Here is a 21,276-nt window from a genome sequence, read left to right as displayed (position 1 = left end):
TGAAGCTGGCTTATGGCAACAACACAGATTTTCAAAACGCAAAAATTTGCTTGAAACAACAATTCCCGTGTGCAGAGGATAATGGTCGGTTGAGGCCATCGATAGAATTCGTCAAAAAAAAAAACGAAAAAGCAATCATTTAAGTAATTTAATAAGTTCTGTGGCTTGGAGAAACAGAATCGTAAGTTTTTTTTTTAAGGAAACAACAAATTTGCATTTCTTGTAGAGCGTCGACTCTTCAAATTTTATTTGATTTTATTTTCAAAGTCAATAGTACTCAATATATAAAATTTACACTCCTTAGGTCGTTAAAGCATTGATTCGAGGTTGATCAAACGATTACTTAGGCACGGTCTATTCGAGATATGAGCATGCAACGCGCAAAAAACGCGTTCATGGGAACGTCAGTTTGAATCAGCATTTATTTCGGGTTAAAATCACATGACAAGAGTGGAATTACAGAAGAAAAACAAAATTTCTCAACACACTGAAGCTTGGTGGCACGTTTTGAAGGGTATACGAAGCAGCAACAGCAATGATGATCACCAGTGAGGGCCCGCATGGTGGCAGATAAACCTTCACTAACGAGCTTCTGATGAACCTCCGCTCGCCGGGGACGACCACGACAATCATCCGCGACGTGAGCTCTGCACTAGCACGGTCTGCTAGCCAGCAGGGTTGGAACACGGCAAGCCGTTACGATATTGTTATCACGATGACAAATCAAAGAAGTTTCCTTGTAAATTGCTTAAGAAGTACATGTTCAAATGAAATTCACAAAGCAAAAATAGACGTAATTGTCAAATTTATGGGTCAAAAAGTTATTTGCTCTTGTTTTGAGTTACCATTTATCTCCAAAAAGGAGCCTAAATTAGAAAACGACAGCAGCTACAGTTGACACATCGGACGGAAAGAAATCCACATTAAGTTTTTATTACATAATATATAAATCGGAGCAGTATTTATATTGGTCCTGAAAAAATTTGCGCACATATCCCGAGACGTTTGGGAGTGAAAGAATAATATTGATAATTTGGAATGGGAACAAGTTGCCGCCCGAAAAAGACTTATAAAAAATTAGGTAGTTTTTGAAAGGCAGCACTAAAGCCAATAGCAAAGTTAGCGGGAACTCCGACACTTCCATTACGGTATGAAAAGTTCAGTTTTAGGCCAGTTTGATTGACGTCAACGGAAGTTCAACGAAAAAATCATCAGTAAAATAGAAAGTGAATAAACTGAAGAAATAAGTCACGCAACAAATACGAGACACGGAAAAAAGACAATGTCTTTCAAGTGCACGAATAATGGAACAACCGAGCAACGAATTTCTTTCCTGATCCAACATCAAGGATGAGAAGTAGGTAGCCAAAGGAGCTGTGACTTTTATTGCCTCAAGTAGATCAGGACTTACGGCAAGGACAGGACTTGATATGCGGATGATTGGTTTATGTTGATTTCGGCAATTTGGAGAATACGATTTGCAAGCCCCGTTTACTTCAAAAATTCGATACTACCGTATCAGAAGGTGCATAAAGGCGTACGCATCACCAACGCATACTAGAATACATTATCTGATACGTACAAACGGAAATGTTTAAAGATTGTAAAGATACAGCGCGACAAAATTTCTAACTGATTCTCTAAGTGCACTTAATTAAACTTCCAGCGAATGTTGAGTTAGACGAGCAACGATGCTCGGAGAAAAATGATGTAGCTTCAAACAACAGCCGGTTATGAAAGCAGAAAAAAGCTAAACGTTACGGAAGCCAAATCGTCTCGATAAGGAAGTTCAGGCTCAAAGTCGGCCAGGACTTCTACGACCTGTCATCGGTCATCACTGATTAGTTTCCCCTCGACGCAGCCCTCATATTTCCCCATTCTTCATGACGCACGGCAGGAGCGTCCGGGATTGTGGAGGAACATCAATCGGGGATTCTGCAGAATCAATCGCAAGATTTCCAGAGATTGCCATGAAAGAATTTATTTTCCTTAAAATGTCCGTTTTCACTATACTCAATAGTTGATGATCATGGAACTAAGCTACTTTCATCACAAGAACAATGAGCTCAAACTAATTGATGTAAAATACTTAATGGGCTTCAATTCTTCAAATAAACCGCGTATTTTTTATTCTGGCTTACACTAGAAGTTAGGGATATCTCTCGAAACTAATTTTAAATTGAAAAAGAGCATTTATTTTATGAATGAGCAAAAATAAACTTCAACAGCACCTTTCTGAGAACCTGTTCAGTGTACACGGTAAAAAATGTTTAGTCGTCATTGAATGAGAGCTGGAAAGCTAAAAAAAAAGTTTCTAAATATTTTCCCGAATAGATTTTGTGTGTAAAGTAAGGTCGAAGATATAAAATCCTTACTCGTAAATATTTTTCTTTACCTCGTAATCATAACAGCAACATTCGCGTATTGTGTCCAGTGCGAGAACGACAGACCAGTTTCGTGACAGAGACGATTACGCCAGGATGGCGTGCACACGTTGGGCTCAATGCAGAGACGAGGGTAGCGCCAATCAATGGAAGTAAAAACCATGCTCTGTTAATTTTTGCGCCGGCTCCTTGTTTACTTAGGCTATAACGGAAATTTATGGAACAAGGACAACACGGTAGACTCGGATGCAGCAGTAATTGAACATGAGAAACTTGCGCGATATTCAGGAGCGCAGGATATGAAGAGAATAATTTATGGGAAGCTGCCATGACATATTAATTGAAATACTTACTCGGTGTAAAAAAACTACGTTAGCATTTGTTTGTTGATACCAAGTAAGTTTCACGCCGTGACAAAACGTTTTCGGGTAAAAAATATGCGCTATTTCTTAGTGCAAATGAAATACTCGATATAATGAGAAACAATTGGGACGCAAAACTGACGCTGGGAAACTTACATGGCCGCACGAAAGTTGATTAATTCTACGAAACATTTAGTCGCAGCTTCTCCTTAGGCACAAGTTTCAATGTGACCACGAGCGGGTAACAGCTACCAGCAACATCTCATTAAAGGCTCTCTCGTAGTCCTCATTAACGAGTCTTGAACCGATTTAATTTCGAGCCGTAACATTTATTCAAATAAAAGAGTCCGACAGCGGCGCATTTCGAGGGCTAGGCTTTAACGAGAGCTGCCCGGAAATGAGGCAATTCTGTGAAAATGAAAATTAGATTACTACTAAGTCATAGTGAATACAAGACGAGCCCGAGTGATAAACTTTACGGGAAAGAAAAATCTTACTCAAAAACATTGTGGAAGGAGAAAAACATACCCAGGTGATAAAATAAGACAATTGACACTGAAGAACAAATGAAGAAGAACCTAAAAAATGAAAATTGTGAAACAAAACAGATACTATAATTGCAACGTACACATCCTGTTCTTTTAGCTCTGCTGTTCAACAGTCAACAGTCTACGGAATGCGATACCAACATTTAAGTACTTGCCGTGTTAGATGAAAATACGAGGCTAGGCTCGTTATGTGGGTATGTTTCTTTGCAGTGAAGACGCAAGAAATTTTACAATAAATATCGTTGAAAAATAGTAAAGGTATGATGCTTTATGATAAATATCGTTGAAAAATAGTAAAAGTATGATGCATTATGAAATAGAAACCTCAAGATTCGATCAGTGTAATATAAATTTATTTATGCTACGAATTATGTGCACATAAGCCATTAATACGGAGATAAACTACCATTTGCAGCGGTATAATATGAGGAAATGAGGAAGACGCGCACCACTGCAGTCTATTTGGCCAAGTTTACCGGCGTGGCTACACATAGGAAGCAGATGAGCATAAAGAGGCACCACAAGGCAGCCACCTGCTTAATGGCAGCACGCAAAATATTTACATTTATAATGAGATTAGCATGAGGCACAGGGCTACGGTTGCGGCAAAAGTTTGCACATTAAAACTTGGAACAAAAAGAAACTTTGCTAAAAAGATAGAAGTGAACGAAACAAAAGGTAGATAATAAATTGCCTAAGATTTCCGTACAAAATCACGAGCACCCTCTATATATGCTACATTGGGCTATGATGTTGCTCTTCATCCTACAAAAAATCACCCGATAACAACTAAACAAAAAATTTTGAACGCAGAATGTGGGCAAACAGTAGAACCGATGTGAAATTTCAGCTTTTTGGGGGTCGTGTGAACCGAAATTCAGACTGTTTTTGGATCCCTCATTTCCATACGTTTATAAAAAAATGTAAATTTTTGCAGGAGAGTCAACACTTTCAAATTGGGTCCCGAATCTATTTCAAATAACAACAATGCATTTCAGTAGACATGAAGGGAGGAACCTTTTTTTTTTCTTTAAGAGGTGGGAAAAACTAAAAGTTAGATCAATTTAGGATCTCAGAACAGACTCCCGAAATGTTTTGCTCGGTGGAGCTTCTAAGTTTAGGTGCCGCGTGAAATGAATAGAGCAGCAAGGAGTTAAGCAACTGCCCTAGAAGAAAAAAGAAGACCGCTATGAAGAAAACCGTAATGAAGCCTCGTGGGAAGAATTAGGGCAACTTGCTGATCCTCCTCCAAACTTAAATTTGCATTAATAATTTGTCTTGAGCGCGCTGGGGCAGCAGCAGACGCTTATTGAAAGAAGCGTACCAAAGAGGCGGAAATAACAGGCTATTGGCACCGTTACTTCTATTTGAAACTAAGCGAAAAGTCGTAGAATAATAAAGAAAGAATGAACTCCGACAGTTCACTGACGTTCTCCATTATTGATAATCTAAACTTCAACGCAAACAAATCGTACTAACCAATCTGCTCTAAATCAAGGTTGATAGTAGAGAATGAGTATTAAAATAGGCAATAGCTGCACCTGAATATGAAATAACAACCAAAATCGCCCACGCACAGTCACTTTTCTTCGCATGCATAGCACAATAAATACCATTAATGCCAGAGTGAAAGCACGCATGCATGGTACGATGCAAGGCACACTCTGCGCAGGAGTACAGGTTGCACCAACTCGGTTCGGGTAACACGTCACAAACACGACTTTTCTCAAGAAGTTTTATGAAGTTGCTCGCCCAGCAGAGCGCGAAACTAATCTGCGAAACAATTTCAAGAATGCGCCGAAGTTGGGACCAGGTGCTGCAGTACACGTACTGCGTAGTTGTCAATCGAACACGAGAAGCAACTCGAGTAGAACGCGAATAACTCGAATTGAAGCGACTCTGAATGGCAGGGTTCTGTTCTGACAACGCAAACGCCAGTGAGTATATAGAGCACTTATCGGCATTCTTATCTTCTTGAATATAAAGATATCTTCACCTAAGACAGTTAGCAACACATTCACTTTTAGTGAATTGTGTTCATTTACCTACTTCTTTTACTCACAATAGACTAACTTCGTCACAGCTTCGTTCTTCGTGGAAATAACTGTAATTTGCGATTGCAGCCGTTACCGATGCTTGACAGAAATTTGTTGAATAAGACAGGTTTTCTGCGCTCCCATTTTTCATTCAGAGTATTGCCTCAAATTAGGTATAGAAATAATTAAAATACTGATTAAGGAAAACTCAGGCACTGAAGCCATTCGACTTAGCAGACTTCTGAGCAACAATCCATTATAGCAAAAACAAACATTAGGGTTAACCATCCACAAAATTTCAGAAATCATCTACATTTTTACTGTACAAAAACAATGGAGATTAATTGAGAAGCGGATACTAAACTTGTTAAAGGACTGAACACGAGCGATTGATGTGACGCCTGTAATCCAATTACGAGGTGTTTGTGCTATAGCACTGAAAGAGAAGCAATGCAGCGAGCCACGCCCTGGGTAGCAACACAGGGGCGGTGTAACATACTGTCAAACCTTTCAATTTGTCGAGTTTAGTATATTAATACCATAAAACAAGCTACGAAATAATGTAACGTTCGAAAACAATAACGTGATAAGTTCTTTCTTGACCAGGTTGACACAATCCGATTTATGAATTTTCGAATTCACATTATAAGTAAATTTGAAGTCGATTGCAATTTTTTGCACAGTTGATAAATGTTGCCTTTTTGGATATAAAATTAATCTGTTAAAAGCCTGATGTGATAACATTTAGAGAAGAGATTTAAGCCTATTACAAGCGGTTGCACAAAAATAATTTGGAAAAGCTGACAAGATGCTAAGACAGATAACTAATTTTCATTTGACAATACGCGCTTAACGTAAGGCACAAAATTTTGTACAAATGCAAAAAGTAACAATAGTGGAATATACAGGTGGAAAAAAACCGTCGTAAAATTTAAGACGAGCAACAAATGTATCGATAAAAGGACATAAAAGCTAAATCGTTTAAACGCAGCTGCCATTTAGCTTGTGAAATAAGCACGCAAACCCACACTTGCAGTTTCCACTTGGCTATAACATCGTTGAATGCAATAACATCACAATGTAGACAATGTTTGAGATTTACAGTATTAGAAAATGAAATATTCCCACTTAAAAAGATGAAATACAGAACTCAGTAAGCAATTATTGTTCTTCGGTCAAGACTGGAGATGGTCACTATACATACAAACTATTAGGCATCATATCATAAATTATCTATAGAAATTAAATCACGTTAGCCAAAATCTTGTAATCATTAACAAGAAAAAATTACACTGACATTAAATAGTGGTACAAATTGATGTTAATTTGTCTTTGAATCACTAAACAACATAGTTCAATGTCTACAACTGACAATAAAAACGTGAATTCTCCCCCGAGAATCCCAGCCTCGACCGAGCGCTTGAGCAGTGCATGGGCTGAGCGGAACACAGCAAAGGCTCCCCGCAGTGCGATTAGCGCAAAATACGCACCTGGGAGGCGGAATTTCAGGGAACAAATTAGGAACGGACCGCCGTGGCTGGCGGACCGGACAATAACACAATGAATTGTGGTGTGGGGCGCCTTCAGAGTTGGTACGAAAACGTCGCAATTTGCAGCACACACGTACTGCAAAAATTTTGAAAGGTGTACGTATATTTAAATTAAGGTGTATATATTATCTATTGAAATTGCTGTTCTGCATTATTTAGGAATATATAAAAAATTAGGGTGTGTATATATATACATATTTAAATTACAAGCAGCAAACCGCCCTGCAAGTGGATGATCGTGATTAGACCCTAAGCTAACGGCAACTAAGATCATAAGCATAATAATACAGTCAGTCAAATGATAAATTAAAATCGCAATTCAACACTTTAAATCAAAGTAAAATGAATATCGCAGAACTAGGTATTGCGATGATCAACACTCGCAAGCTTTATTTTTTTTAATATTACGAGAATGGATGAAAAAATCAGCTTACAAATTGAATTGGCTTACATTTAGGTCACGTAACTAATTCATTAATAAATGCTTATTGTCACATCTTTAACGTCTCTCTCTATAAATGTGAAATAAATTTGTTGAAGTATAAAAAAGTTCCAACGAAGCGTCTGAAATGTTACCGAGATATAATTTATTCCTTTGACACTCGTAAGGCTGCGGCAATGATTTTCTCTAAGGCCCATGGCAACATGCATTACAAATGCATTTGCATTGGCTTGCTCTAAAGAATTCAACGAACAAGGGTAGAAACAACAGACGCAAGACAACTTAAAGCATAAACCTGCTCTCTCCAATTTAACTAAACCACGCCCACATAGTTCACTGAGTAAACTCGGGAGCAAATTCAAGCCACTGATATCGGGTTAGGCGAGAATAGCAACAAGAAGATGCCATATTAATTGATATTCTCTGCAGGAGCTGCCGAGGAACAAATCTGTGACTCGGGCGTTCGTCTTCAGAGGCAAGTTTTAATTACTTGCCAACAAGCAGTGCAGTGTCGGCCTCACAGCATCGACTAGACAGCCAATCGTGGCCGATCGCAATAATTGAGAATAGTCAGACTTAATTGTCAATGTTAACGCATAATGGCAAACTAAAACATATCAATGAGAGAGGATGAGCCAATAAGCTAGCTGATACATTATGCAGTTCATTAAGTTCAGCAATGTGAGAAATGAACGCGAATGAAAAATTGATAAATAATTAAAGAAACAAGAATGCTTAGTGAAGAACCTCTCATATAGGAAGGTATATACAGTCACAAAAATGAACAGCAAATAAACTTGAGGATTTAAACAAAAATAGAACCTTTTGCTTTTTACGCGCAGTGAATAGTGATTTTTTTCAAATAGAAGAGTGCAAGAATAATTGAAATAATTCTTGCCAGATCTTCATGCAGCTCGAGGAAGAGGTGCGGAGTAAATGTATGATTTGTTTGTACTTCCACTGCTTTCTCGTTTGATATTTCTAATTGATTTTTAATTTATAAAGAGGGTCGCACGAGAGAAAAATTCTGGATCGACAAATATATGCACATAAAAGTACAAAAATTGATTGGCATAAAAATATAGCCCTTAATAAACCTTGATAGATGACAGCTTCATGTGAAACTACCAAACTACAGGTGAAATAAATCCGCAGAATGGCGGCAATAAGGCGCCCATTTACTCAAGAGAACACATCAGGCAATGGGGCGACGCAACGTGCAGTTCACCGCAACAGCGGAGCGCGGCTCAACTGTAGTGGCGCTATTTAAACAACAGCAATTACGGCCAAGTGTGAGCGATGTATGAAGAGGGCGACAAAGCCGCTCCAGTGAGAGATTAATCCCAGAAACTCAGGATATCTTAGCTACGTCTACGTAGCAGCTGTGTAACGTGTAAACTTTTTACTGTACAATGAACAATACAGAAAACTGCGTGAACTAGGAGGATGGTATATGAAAAAGAAATCATACATTTATAACTCCGGGTCGCCTATAAACGAAATAATGTCTCAGAAATACATGGATTAAATTTCTCAGGTTTTTGAGAAGACATTTGATAAGATTAAAATAAGATATGCAGCAAAATTTTATAATTATCAACTAAATATATCTGTAAAGGGCAGAACTGAACAATGAATGGTCCAGTTAGGAAACTGATTAACAACCAACACACCATCAGGTTCAGGTGTGTAGGCATGGCGTTAAAATTTGCTTAAACATCTATTGTAAATGGCAAAGCTAATGACGGTAAGCTGGATTTTTGTTCCAGAAAATAAGACCTAAAAGTGCTAAAACAAAGAGCAGGCAGCAGCGCACAGAGATTGACTGACACATACTGTAAGTGCGATTTTTCAAAAAAATGGAAACATCCTATGGGTATGAATAATTTTCTCAACTGTCATTTTACTTGGAAAATTAGAAATGATAAGATCTGCCTTCAGTTTCCGCAATACTCCCACAAACTACAAATCCTATTGCCATATATGAATCACATAAAAAACAGTGACGTCAACTGGCGGTACGGCCGTCGGGTAAAGAATTTGGTCGAGTAGCGGGGGACTTTCTTGCTGTGGCAGTCGTGATGACGGTGAGGGCATTTGGCGCGGTCATGACCCACCCAAATTATGGCTGTCCGCGTAAAATTCTGCCGCTGTCACCGCAGCAGGCAAAATTGCTGAGAATATTGTGCTTCCTGGACACCAAAGTGGGGTGGGCAATACAGCAAACCACGAGATGGATGCATGGCGAAAAAATTTGTTTTATGGAAACTAAATAGAAATGGTGGGAAGAACGGAAACACTGTATAAGTATATGAATTACGTGCATTTTACAGGTGAACAATTTTCACTGCCATAAAATTACTACAACCTACTATAATAAAGAGCATCAAAATAAATATTTGGACATAAAATAACAATAACGAATGGGAAAGTCAAATTTCATGATATTATTTTTCCCACCAGCAAAGTACGATCAAGAATTACACCTGCAGATTTACATACATCAAAAGGAAAACGATTATATTGTTTGTCGTTCACTTAGGGTGTAGAAACAGAGAAATAAGACGAAACTACCATTAGCGGTAAAAAAATACTAAATTTAGCATTATTTCATGAACCATGACTGAATTTTTTCAGTAGTTATAACTTATACATATACCAAGTTAGAGGGCATCTTCACATTTTAGTATATTTTCACTTGCACTAGCCCTATCAGATAAAATCCAGTAAGATTATTTATTTAAGCAATATTTCTGTTCATTCAAGCTAGAGGTACCGTACTAACAAAACCTCGCATGAAGAAACTTTTAGACTAAAAGGTAACCTAAGCTGCGAATATCAATACTTACGTATGAAGCCTATAAACGCATTGCGTTTTCGGTACTCGCGTATGCAGAAGACACGATTTTTCACTCCCACAGTATGGCGATAATGAATCACAAGAGGCAGTGAATTAATTCGCATTTGATAACTGATGGATAAAGACGGTGCGGTCTCAAAAAATTGGAATTTACTAACGGTAATCAATATCCGATTGATGGGTACGTACTCAATTTGATTACACGGATAACAGTACACGGATAACGCTGCTACTCAGTCTTCAAACAATACGCACAAGCCTAATGGATATGTTGGAAAAACCTCATTATGGGAGCTTATCAAATTATTCAAAGAAGATATAATTAAAGGATAATCAAAGAAGACTCGTGTGATTTGCGCGGGTCGACTCATGACGGATTAATATCGAATTATAAGCCAATACCATGATGTTTCCTCGCACAGCTCGGCCGAGCCCGAGACCGCTAACGTCATGCGTGACGGCTGCAAGGCCGAGGCCTCATCAAGATTTCAGGGAATGTGGTACGTTATTGTTATGCAGGAGTGCTTGGGCTTCAGAGCCAGGGTAGGTTATGGTGGCCGAACGAGACAGGCTCAGCTATATAATAGCGATATTCTGATGATACTCACCTCGTCCAGAAGATCATCTTCGGAGTCGTCTTCAATATCGAAGTTGAACTCGTGGTCGGCTTCTAGGTCTGTGTCGGGTGTACAGCAGCCGCTGCGAGGTTGAACAGCCAGCACAAAATAGGACTCACCGTCCATTATTATTGACAACTATTACCAGCTAAATTCAGAAACCTATAACAATGCCCAATGCACCAATTCATTACACGATAAGCCGAATTGAAAACTTCAGTTAAACCTATAGCCCTAAAAATGCCTAACATCTATTTAAACTGCCGGAAATGAGGTACAGCCGAACTCATTATAAAAAAATCTAAATTGTAATCGTAAAAAGTAGCATTGGTAACTAGAGCTTACCGTGCCGTAAGAAGAAACGTCTTTCAAGGTCGCACCAGAACTTTGACAGAAACTGTGCCCTAAAGGAGCGGCCATTAACAAAAGCCCACAGCATTGTTTTTGTATAGGCGCGCAACTGACGAGAGTCAATTAAGGAAGTGCGAGTCACAACACTTTGAGTAATTAAAAGAAACGCCCTCACTCCCTAATGACTCAGCCACTAAAGCCACTTTCCCCTTTAACGTCCCCAAATGGTTTGGGGAAGAGAGCACACTCCGCCGGTCTCTCTTCCCCAAGTGAAATCCCCAGGATGCTCCCCCCATGCTAGACGACCGAGATCGATTTCTCCCCGTGTTCCCAACCCGATACAAACGGAGGCGGGTCGTTTATTTTACTTCCTTCCCCACACCTGCTCCTACTCCCCAGCTGTTGCCTACACCCTAAGTGGACATAGCGTTTTTACTTGTGTAGTCGGCGGCACAAAATTCACGTGTATAAGTCAACTCGCTCGACAGCTTTTACGCCAGGGAATTATGAGCACATAAGAACAAACTAGTATTGTCTTAATTTACAATATTAGACGTTCCTTCAAGGTATGATTACGAATGATAACGAAATTTGGGTGGCACAATACCAGATTACGTGATTAGATATAGAAGACACTGAAATATTCGATTCCTTTAATTATTATAATTGCAAAATATAATTACTTGCTAAATAAAAAGGTTTACTGCCTCACAAAATATAGATTAAGCTTGGTAAAAATTGAGATATTAGTCACAAAACGAAGTAAGGTAGGAAATAGGAAGATACTTCGGCATTTCCGGCATTCAGAGCCAAATGCGTGAGCGAAGCCCTCTGCGACGCTGGCTTCAATTACGCCTCGCTCAGTCGTGGTGCTCCGACCGTATTGTAAAATTTCCCAATAAAAATCGAATGATCTCAAAATTTAGTGCGGTTTCAACAATAAACTGAGTGGAATGATTTACAAATAGTATTCCCCATAATATTTTATAATAATATCATAATCCGGTTAGATAAATCCGTGGAATTATTGGAGGTTACACACGTGTATTGAGAATTGTTCGCAAAATTTTACTTGTCAGGCTGGTTTTGCGACCAATTGCACAGGAATTACTCCAGTGAATGCTGTATTCCAGGAATAGTAAGATCTCCAAAAAACCTAGGCTAGCAAGCATGGCAGAATTAGATGAACGATTAATGCAAGGTAGACAGAACTTATAATATAATAATATACGTTTAAAAATTACTTTTTAAAGACAACACTTCCAAAGAATCCAGTGTCTCCAATCTTAAAGAGTTACCATGAATTTCTCATTTAATTTTTGAATATTAAAAAAATTAATTTTCGATAGGATAAGTAGAAGTGTGTTAAATTTCGATTACAAGATTTGTAGCAGACAGACAGACAGACAAACAAGAAGTGAAGTTAAAGAGAAGTGTTGTAAAAACAGAACAACATTTACTAATATATGCACCAATACGTGCGATTCAACTCATTGAAGAAACAACGAATATTTTTTTTGTATAATAACAAAACTTTGAATATTTCATTAATAATGATGTTGTAAATATTGACTTTGATTTCCTGAACGTTTGCAAAAAGAAAATTATTTTTGGGCACAAGCAAGGCATTGGCATCTCCTGTAATTCAATTTCTTTGAACACGTAACGATGACCACGTTGAATGACCAACAATCGATTCTTCATCACTTTCACGACAGACCCTCAACCTCAAGCTATATAGAACCTCAAGCCTCAACCTATAGTAGAACCACTTTCCACTATGACGACTCCTTCAACACAATCACCACCAAGTGCACCATTGTTCAGCGGAGAACACAGTGTCTGCACTGGACGCGTGTGGGTGCGAGTGACATGCAGCTGTTGTCTGCCCGGTACAGCACGGCCGCACCCAGAGCTCGTATGGCGAGGCAGAGCAGCGCGACTGGGCAGACGAGATGTGGGCAAGCTCACGGGCAGAGCGCTACTGTGAAGCAGCAGCAGCAGCTGTCAGATCCGTGCCCGCCTACCCCTCAGCCCTGGGAGAGCGTGAGGGGCATTGCACCAACTGTTCAATACCCACAGCAAAACCCCACAAAAATTACCCGAAATAAAATGGAAGAATAAATTCTTGGTTGTAGCGACGCGTGGGCGCTGGAGAGGATATGCGATAAATGATTTAGGCATCATAGCTTTGAGACATTACCGCTCAGACGGCACTTATTTGAACTTAGCTTATTACAACAACAAAGAGTAAAACATTTTGCCATTAGAAAGCATTTGGTAAAACATAAAGTGCTTTCTCGCTTTCAAACAGAAGTTATATTCAAACCTAGGGCCGAATTGTTCACAGCAAACACTTTTTAATAAGCATTAACTTTCTTATTTTGCGTTGTACTTGCATTTGCTGTGCTGAGACATGCCGTACCTTTAATTATTTTAAAGAAGCCCTTCATCTGATCACTCCTCTGGTGGATGAAGTGTGTCGAGGCTTCACTGATCATACATATTCAATACAGTACATATAAAATTTACTTCTGATTCATGAAATCAGCTGAAGAGGGTCCATAAAATAATTTTCCGTAATAAAATTGCAAAGCATAGCCATATTATGTAAAAAACAATGCTGCTATTTACAAAAAATTAATGGACTTTCAAAATGTTCATTTAAAATTAATTTATAATATTCGCTTCTAGGTAGTGAGGACTGAGGACACATATTGATGAGGACGCCACGCGCGACGGCTTGTCACTTCTTCTCCGAAGTGATTTTTATCCACGAACGCTTCATTCTTGCTAGTAAATGTGTGCTCACGTAACACAGTTCCGTGGTGTGGCCAGTAGTCATCGGTGGGTCATAGGAAATCAAGTCGTAACAGGTAATAAATAATTTAGGCAAGGAGAGACTTCGCCTCTAGGGAAAAAAAGAAGAATGAAGCTCATTAATTGGGACAAAAACAGTCTTCTCGTGTTATATTATTTCAGGCGATCTACAATCCGTTATCCTTGGCAATATACAAACATATTAAACCACCCGATTCGTTTCATTAGCACAGGATTATCTATCCTCGCAAATCTCCATGAAATTACTTCTAGAAGATATTTTGCTGGGAACAAATCACATAGTGGCCGGTAACGACATTCAGCGACATAATAGAAAACAAGAGAATTTAATTGTGAAGGTAATAGTAAGCTTCGGCTGATTATACAGGAAATACTTTAAGTCAAATCTAATTATACTCAAAGGTTCTGTTACGTATGAAAACCAATCTCATTAAATTTTATATTCACGCAACTGAAGTTATCACAATGTTCCTGATGTCGACATTAAAATTAACTGCCGACGTAATGATTTCATTTGATTTGATTACTTGCAAACACTAAATTTCGCCAATTAGAGGTTAGCACGCAGCCTCGAAATATTCAGGTCGAACAGCCAGTCGAACGGCATTACAGCACCAACCCCCATTGAATGACGACCACATTTCTCTATCTTTCTCATTTTTGCTCACGTATCGTTATGAATGTACTGTTTTTTGATCGTGATACGAAGATGGAGATTAGCTAGTTTATCTTCGGCCGACTACACCAGCGAGGCGGCACTTGACGACGTGCAGTAGTGAGACCACGTTGTGTGTTGAATACTTGATTCGTCATTAGAACTTCATAGAACCCTACTGCCATAGAGGTGAATTGCGGTGCATTGATTTAGAGTGTCACGCCGGTATAGGCCTTCTAATTTCAGTTAAATGAGTTGATGCATATAATGTGATGACTGCATGCTTCCGCCATTCCTCGACTATAAAAGTTAATGTCATGCGTATACTTAACCACCCAGTCCTGACGCTCCCGGGATGTTTTCCGCTGTTTTGGGTTAGACAAACTGTACATTTCACTTACAGTGATACATCAGTTTTAGGAAGCTGGGATTATCTTCTGTTTATCGGATATTTTTCAATACCTCGCAGTTTGCCAGCGATTTTTTTCTTTTTGTTGTTGTTAATCGAAGCCAACTTATAGCAGCGACGATATTGCTTCAGCAGATGCAGCTCATGCATCGTGAAGCGTGGCGCAGGGACTACGTATAGCGGTCTTGCTTTATTACAGGTATTTTATTATTTACAATATATTTTATTACAATATACCTATTTTATTATTTACAATATTACAATATTTACAAAATACTTCAGAAGATAACGCGACCACGCAATGAAATAATTATAGAACGGCTATGAAATTAGAATATTCAAATAGCAATTGCGATTCATTCGTGACGTTCATCATAATTATGAAACGGTTTTCCGCGAGGGTTTGTAGTTACTAAACCCCTAAACCACATTTAACCTTCTTTAAACGCCAAAAGCAGGTGTTTGCTTAAAAAAACATTTCAGGCGTTATGAACAACAAATGTTTTTGGTTACTAGTAGATATAAAGAAGCAAAGAACCGTCAGATCCGAGTACCATAATGCAGAGCGTGGGAGCGCGACTTTCATGCAGCTGAGTGCATGGCAACGCCTGCATCGCTGCACAGCACAATATTGTCTTGCCTGCAACCTAAGCTTCTTCACCGAACACTTCAGTGCGTCCCGGCATGGCAGTACTCAACCGTCTTGCCAAACCAGCCGTTAAGGATTTCATTGGCAACAGTAAAACAAACAATTTGAGCTGATTGAAATCTGTGAGATGATTTAACAAGACTTCATGCAATTTATGTGACCTCACGAGCAATTATTTCATTTTAATACACATTTGAAAATAAATTTGCTGGGAGCCAGATATCAAATGATTGATTTTTGGAAAAAGTATGATTATTTTTTGAATAAAGTAACACGATTCGATAATACAGGACGTGATCATTCAGTAATTGTTTTAGAACTCAAGCGACTTTAACATGGAAACATTCAAAACGAGCCAGTGCACTAACCAATGCATACGCGAAAATCAACTGTAAATTGATCGAACATGCTGCCACAATAAAACTTATATAAATAGTCGCCGTTCACCTCTGCCTTCCCAGTAAGCAGTTCTGTCCATCGATAGCATGTTTGAGTAGCGAAGTGTAATCAGATTAGCAAGTTACGAGTCATGTTCTATCTGGGATGAAGACGATCGCACGTCACAGCAGCTGGCGCGGTTACTAGTTGAACAGCGAGCGTTATGCTCGAACATGCACTGCCAGTGATACCACGTACACGATCTCGTATAGGCTTCTTCACAAGGCTTCTGATAATACACGTACTCAAATGAATCTTTACCAGGATTTTGATAACAGTCATGTTCTGATATGAATCTTTACAAGGCTTTTGATAACTTATACGAAATGAAATAATTCTAGACGAGGATTTTGATAACATACATGCTCTGATACGGTACTTTACGAGGCTTTAGATAATATAGTCCATGCTCTAATGAGATCCTTTACTAGAGTTCGAAAAGTTTTCAGATGTTTCATAAAGTTCTTATCTCATCAAACCTTCAAGCGCCGGACTGCACTAAAATATTCGCCTTATAAAATTTACTTATCACCTCCTGATAAAAAGATGAGAAAACTGCTTCGAATTGTTTTTGGAGCGCGTATTTACAGCGAGGAGATGTAACTGTTAAGTAGAAGGTGGCAAATTAATCAAGCATGTAACTCGCATTCCAGAGCTTGAATGCGTATAGATCAAGAAACGAAAAACTCGAGAAATTAATAGCTCGCATCACACGCTACACGTATTGTGTACACTGGACCAGCAACAGGTATAGGAAAACTCTGTGGCCAGGTGCAGGCCTTTATGCGATGAATTTATCTCATCGACATAAATGATATTATTCTGAATCCGTAGAAGTTTTAACAAAAAAATCTAGCATAAAATAAGGGATGCCAAGTAATAAAAAAAACGAGGTCCCAAAACGTATCACCACTAACATCTATTTAGTCTGGCGGTTTGCACACTCATCCATTTTCTTGGCTGTAAGACCACTAACTTTCTACAGTAGCAGTGCAGCCAGATATTATTTATTTTCATTGAAAATGGTGGATCCACCTAGGGTTCCCAACACTCGGACGAAAAAAAAACGCGGAGGCATCCAGTTCAGTAATTCAGAACAGAAAGGTAAACAAGCTTCAGTGTAGCCAAATGAAATGGAACGCGCTTAGGACGATGAGAGCAGAGGTACATATTGGGTATGCAGTTTATCACTTTTTCTACGGGCAAATGACAAGAAGGGCTCAGTCATCTAAGCTATGTAAAACTTTTAAACTCTTCTCATGTTACTGAATGACGTGGTGATGAGACGAAAAATAAAGTACAATTGGAACCGATCAAAAATTTCAAAACTCTGAAAATGATCACTATTTTAATTAAGGTCTTCCCGAATTATTGAGTTATTGAGTGCTCTGATGCTCGGTTAATGGAGGTTCCATCTGTACGGCACAGTGATGATAAATATTCTTGGTAGCACAAGACAGACCCCAACAGGCCAAATGCAGGAGTGAAGGCGTTTGCTTATATGGCGCTGCCAGCAGCTGACACGCCGCAGCTTAGGGCATCAGTTACTTTGAAGGGTTCGAGTTGCCTCAAACTGCTTCGTAAATTAGCCTCAAACATCAGTGAACCATTACCATGTCGCAGGCAGCTCTTTCGTAAGGATCGGAATAATGCAACACAATTCTGCCGTCTGAAAAAACTGGCGCAAGTGCAAGATATATACTACTGATACAAGGGGACAAAAGCTTTACAGTTGTGTGAATAATCGATTCATCATTAACGTCGTTCAACCGCTTGAATCGCTTACAACCAAGACTTCAAATGCGAATAAAAATTGTTCATATTCCCATTGATAACGTTACAAAGAAGTTTGCTTTTCAGTTTATATTCACTGTTCAGGGATTCATTAAGATTCGCAACCATGAAAAGAGAGGGACATAAATGACGTAGTTGACGTCTTAGGCTGTAGCGTGCTTATTAATTTACAAGGCTTCGACGGCTGCGGGTGACCGCAGCTATTACGTCTTTAGAACGAAATGTACAAATTTAATCGTATCGAAAAGCGAACGTGATGCACGTTACCTGTACGATTTTGTGTCATTCTACCAATTGGAAGTAAAGCGCTGATGGTCGGCAGGTTTGATTGATGGCAGCTGAGAGGTGCGACTAAACAAGAGCTGGCGCAGAACAGCAGCTGCTACACAAGAGGGAACCCACACAACCAACACAGAGAAAGTCATCCACCCAACACCTGAGCCATCACAAGACCCTTCATTACAACGTTAATCAATTCTATGGCGGAGTGAAGGGAGAACTGCAATATTCTCAACACTTGAGATAGGACACAGTGTCTGTATTCTTTAGACTATAGAGCAAAGAATATTTTACGCTTCTGGTTCATTTATCAATTTCAAAGAAAAATAGTTATAGAATAACAAAACAAGTGATACATTAGTTGCATAATTATAAATTAAATCCGTGAATTCGGGTGCACATTTTTCGGGATGACAAAAGGCGTTTCCACATTGTACGGTGTAAAATGTAGGAAAATTATCCTACATAATTTAAACGTATCAAGAAAAAATATCTTGTCTGAATATGCGTTCATGATTCTTCTCCGAGTCTTTCACGTACGAGTTGAGAATGAATATCTGTCATTGCGAAGCGAATCAATTCCTGTATAAAATCCTATATTAATCGAGCGAATCCAGAATTCATAATAAAAGATTGGCAATGATAGCCCAACACTGACATATTTTCTCAGAGATTCTTAATTGAGAATAAATGAAGTCGTTCAAGCCATCAAGAAGGGAGTAAAGGTTCGGAAGTAGCGAACAATTTCGATATGTTAGCAGAAAATGCATGTGCGTTGTTGCAGCACAATTAAGTTACAAGCTGTTAGGATAACATATTTATTTCGATAACGAATTTTCAATGAATATTAGCAGATGACGTCCCAGGATAAAACAAACACCAACGAAACGAAAACTTGTTAACCGGTGATTATTTTACAAACTAAAGCTCCTCGCTATTGAAAAATTCGTCGACAAAAACGATGGAGAGCATTTTAAAAAATATTATAGTTTACTTTTTATTTATTTTGATTTTATTTTCTTTTAATTGCGGATATGATTTTCCATTAAAATGAACTAGCTGGTTAGTCCGGCGTGGACCGTGATGATATAATTAAAATCGTATAAAATTATCATTCAATCCATAATCTCATTTATAAGAATGAAAGGAGAGTATGATAATTAAAAAAAAAGAACCGTTCAAACGCATGTATGACAGAACTGTCATTTAAAGCTCCAATTCAAAGTTATTACATGCCCTCAAACCATTGAAGTGAACGTGCGAAAATTTTAGCTCCTACTACCCAAGTACCTATACAACCTCTGGTGCAAAGAGTAAGTACATTTTTAAGTCCAACATCTAATGCAAATCCTTCCATACTGATAACAATACATTTTATAGGACGATTTGCAGCATATGTAGCAATACAAAAAATGTTTTGGCATAATATTTACAAAATGCATCATCTCTTCAATTAGGCCCTTCCCTTCAAATGTGCAAACTTTGATATGTTTGAACTTCGAACATTAATGGGAAGGATCCTAATTTTATTCAGTCGAAATTGAATCCCCATCTCGCAGTCCGTCCAATAAATTAATTTGGTTTATGATGTTGCTAATTGATAGCGGATCTCATTGAAATTGTAGTGCTAGAAATATCACCATAATAATTAAAAAAAGGTTATTTACATTCAAAATTTACCATTTCCGGAGTATATTAAAAAAAATTACTGCTCATTTTCGTGTGGTTTGCTCGCTCGTTTAATTTTTCATGTGGTTTGCCCGCTCGTTTAATAAACACTTATTCAGCATATTCAGTTGGGAACAAAGCCATTGTGCTGCACATCAGACACATGATGGCACTCGTCAAAGGGAAGAGAGGACTGTAAGACACTCGTGGACTGAACGTTCCTTGCGGGGCAAAAAAAATGGTCGGTCAAGTCGCCCCCCCCCCACCAGCGCCGTGCAGAGTGCGATGGCGTTCGTTTGATTAGCGACTTTGCCGCTACCAAATTTGGCGAGGCTGAGCTTGGCACCAGAACGCAGGAAATACTCCAATGAGGGACCTGAGTGCGCGTCTACAGATGCGGCCCAACTGTACTTCCCCAGTACACAGCAGCATCCGCACACTTAGCTAACCTACGGATACAGCACTACACTCTGCAAACCCGCGGCTGAGCCGTTAAGCGTACACTTCTCTAGTCCACGGCTGCAGCCGAATACCTTATTAGCACGCGGCACGCGCCTGTCTATATTCATATTCGCTCGAAATCCGGCACCACATTTCTGCTCCTTCATGTTGCTTCTAACACATCTATTTCCTGATCATGGATCTCAAACTTAAAATATAGCCGGCTACTGGGTACTGTACTAACCTGACACAAATATAGACAAGGATCCTAAACCCGATTTCGACTTTCGAGCAATGACCATTTCTTATTTTCAAACATTACCAACTTTTATGCACTGATAGAAGTTTTAAATGGAAAACATTTAGATAAAGTACAGAATATAAAACATAAACGATACAAGTAGCCATTAATAGATGAAAGTGGAACTGTTGAAGACTGACCGTAATGTAATAAAGAAATGGCAGGCCGAAGAAGACCGAAAACGCTACAACACGTGAGGTATAAAAGAGTTAACCCTATAATTTTCTTTCTACGCACCTAACAAAGAAAACTTGAGATTTCGAGGACTTTCTTCAACATATGCTTCAAAGAGATATTTGTGTATATTTAATGTAATAATTGACGAGAACGGCGGAGATCGCGTGGCCGCATCCGAACTTTTTCAGCGGTTTGCCACTGAAATCTGCGTTAGCATTACCTGATAGGCTGATTCCCGAGTTCATTGCACCAGAGACAGGAAAATATTTCTCCAAAATCGGATTAAAAGATTGTATTGTTGTACACACCATTATTTGATACCAACAAAATTAGTTGTCCAGTATCTGAAAGATTCATTGACGATAAAATCATTTCGCCTCATGTATAAGCTACAACTCAGTAGAATGATATGCTATCTTATAAAACAGTCCAAGATATCTAGCCTAATGGTCAATTTGTTTACTAATGAAATCG

The 21,276-nt window shown here is 38.8% G+C and overlaps 1 protein-coding gene across 1 annotated transcript in view; it reads right to left on the bottom strand.

Annotated features, from left to right (window-relative positions):
- The window catches only part of LOC108668866 (abnormal cell migration protein 10), a 65,780-nt gene that overhangs the window by 43,134 nt on the left and 1,370 nt on the right, over positions 1 to 21,276 (bottom strand). The gene's annotated exons all lie outside the window — the stretch shown is intronic.

This window comes from Hyalella azteca, unplaced genomic scaffold, assembly GCF_000764305.2.
Source record: "Hyalella azteca isolate HAZT.00-mixed unplaced genomic scaffold, Hazt_2.0.2 contig12726, whole genome shotgun sequence".
Classification (NCBI taxonomy): domain Eukaryota; kingdom Metazoa; phylum Arthropoda; class Malacostraca; order Amphipoda; family Hyalellidae; genus Hyalella; species Hyalella azteca.
The sequence above is the reverse complement of the archived record's forward strand: the minus strand, read 5'-3'. Positions and strand labels throughout refer to the sequence as shown.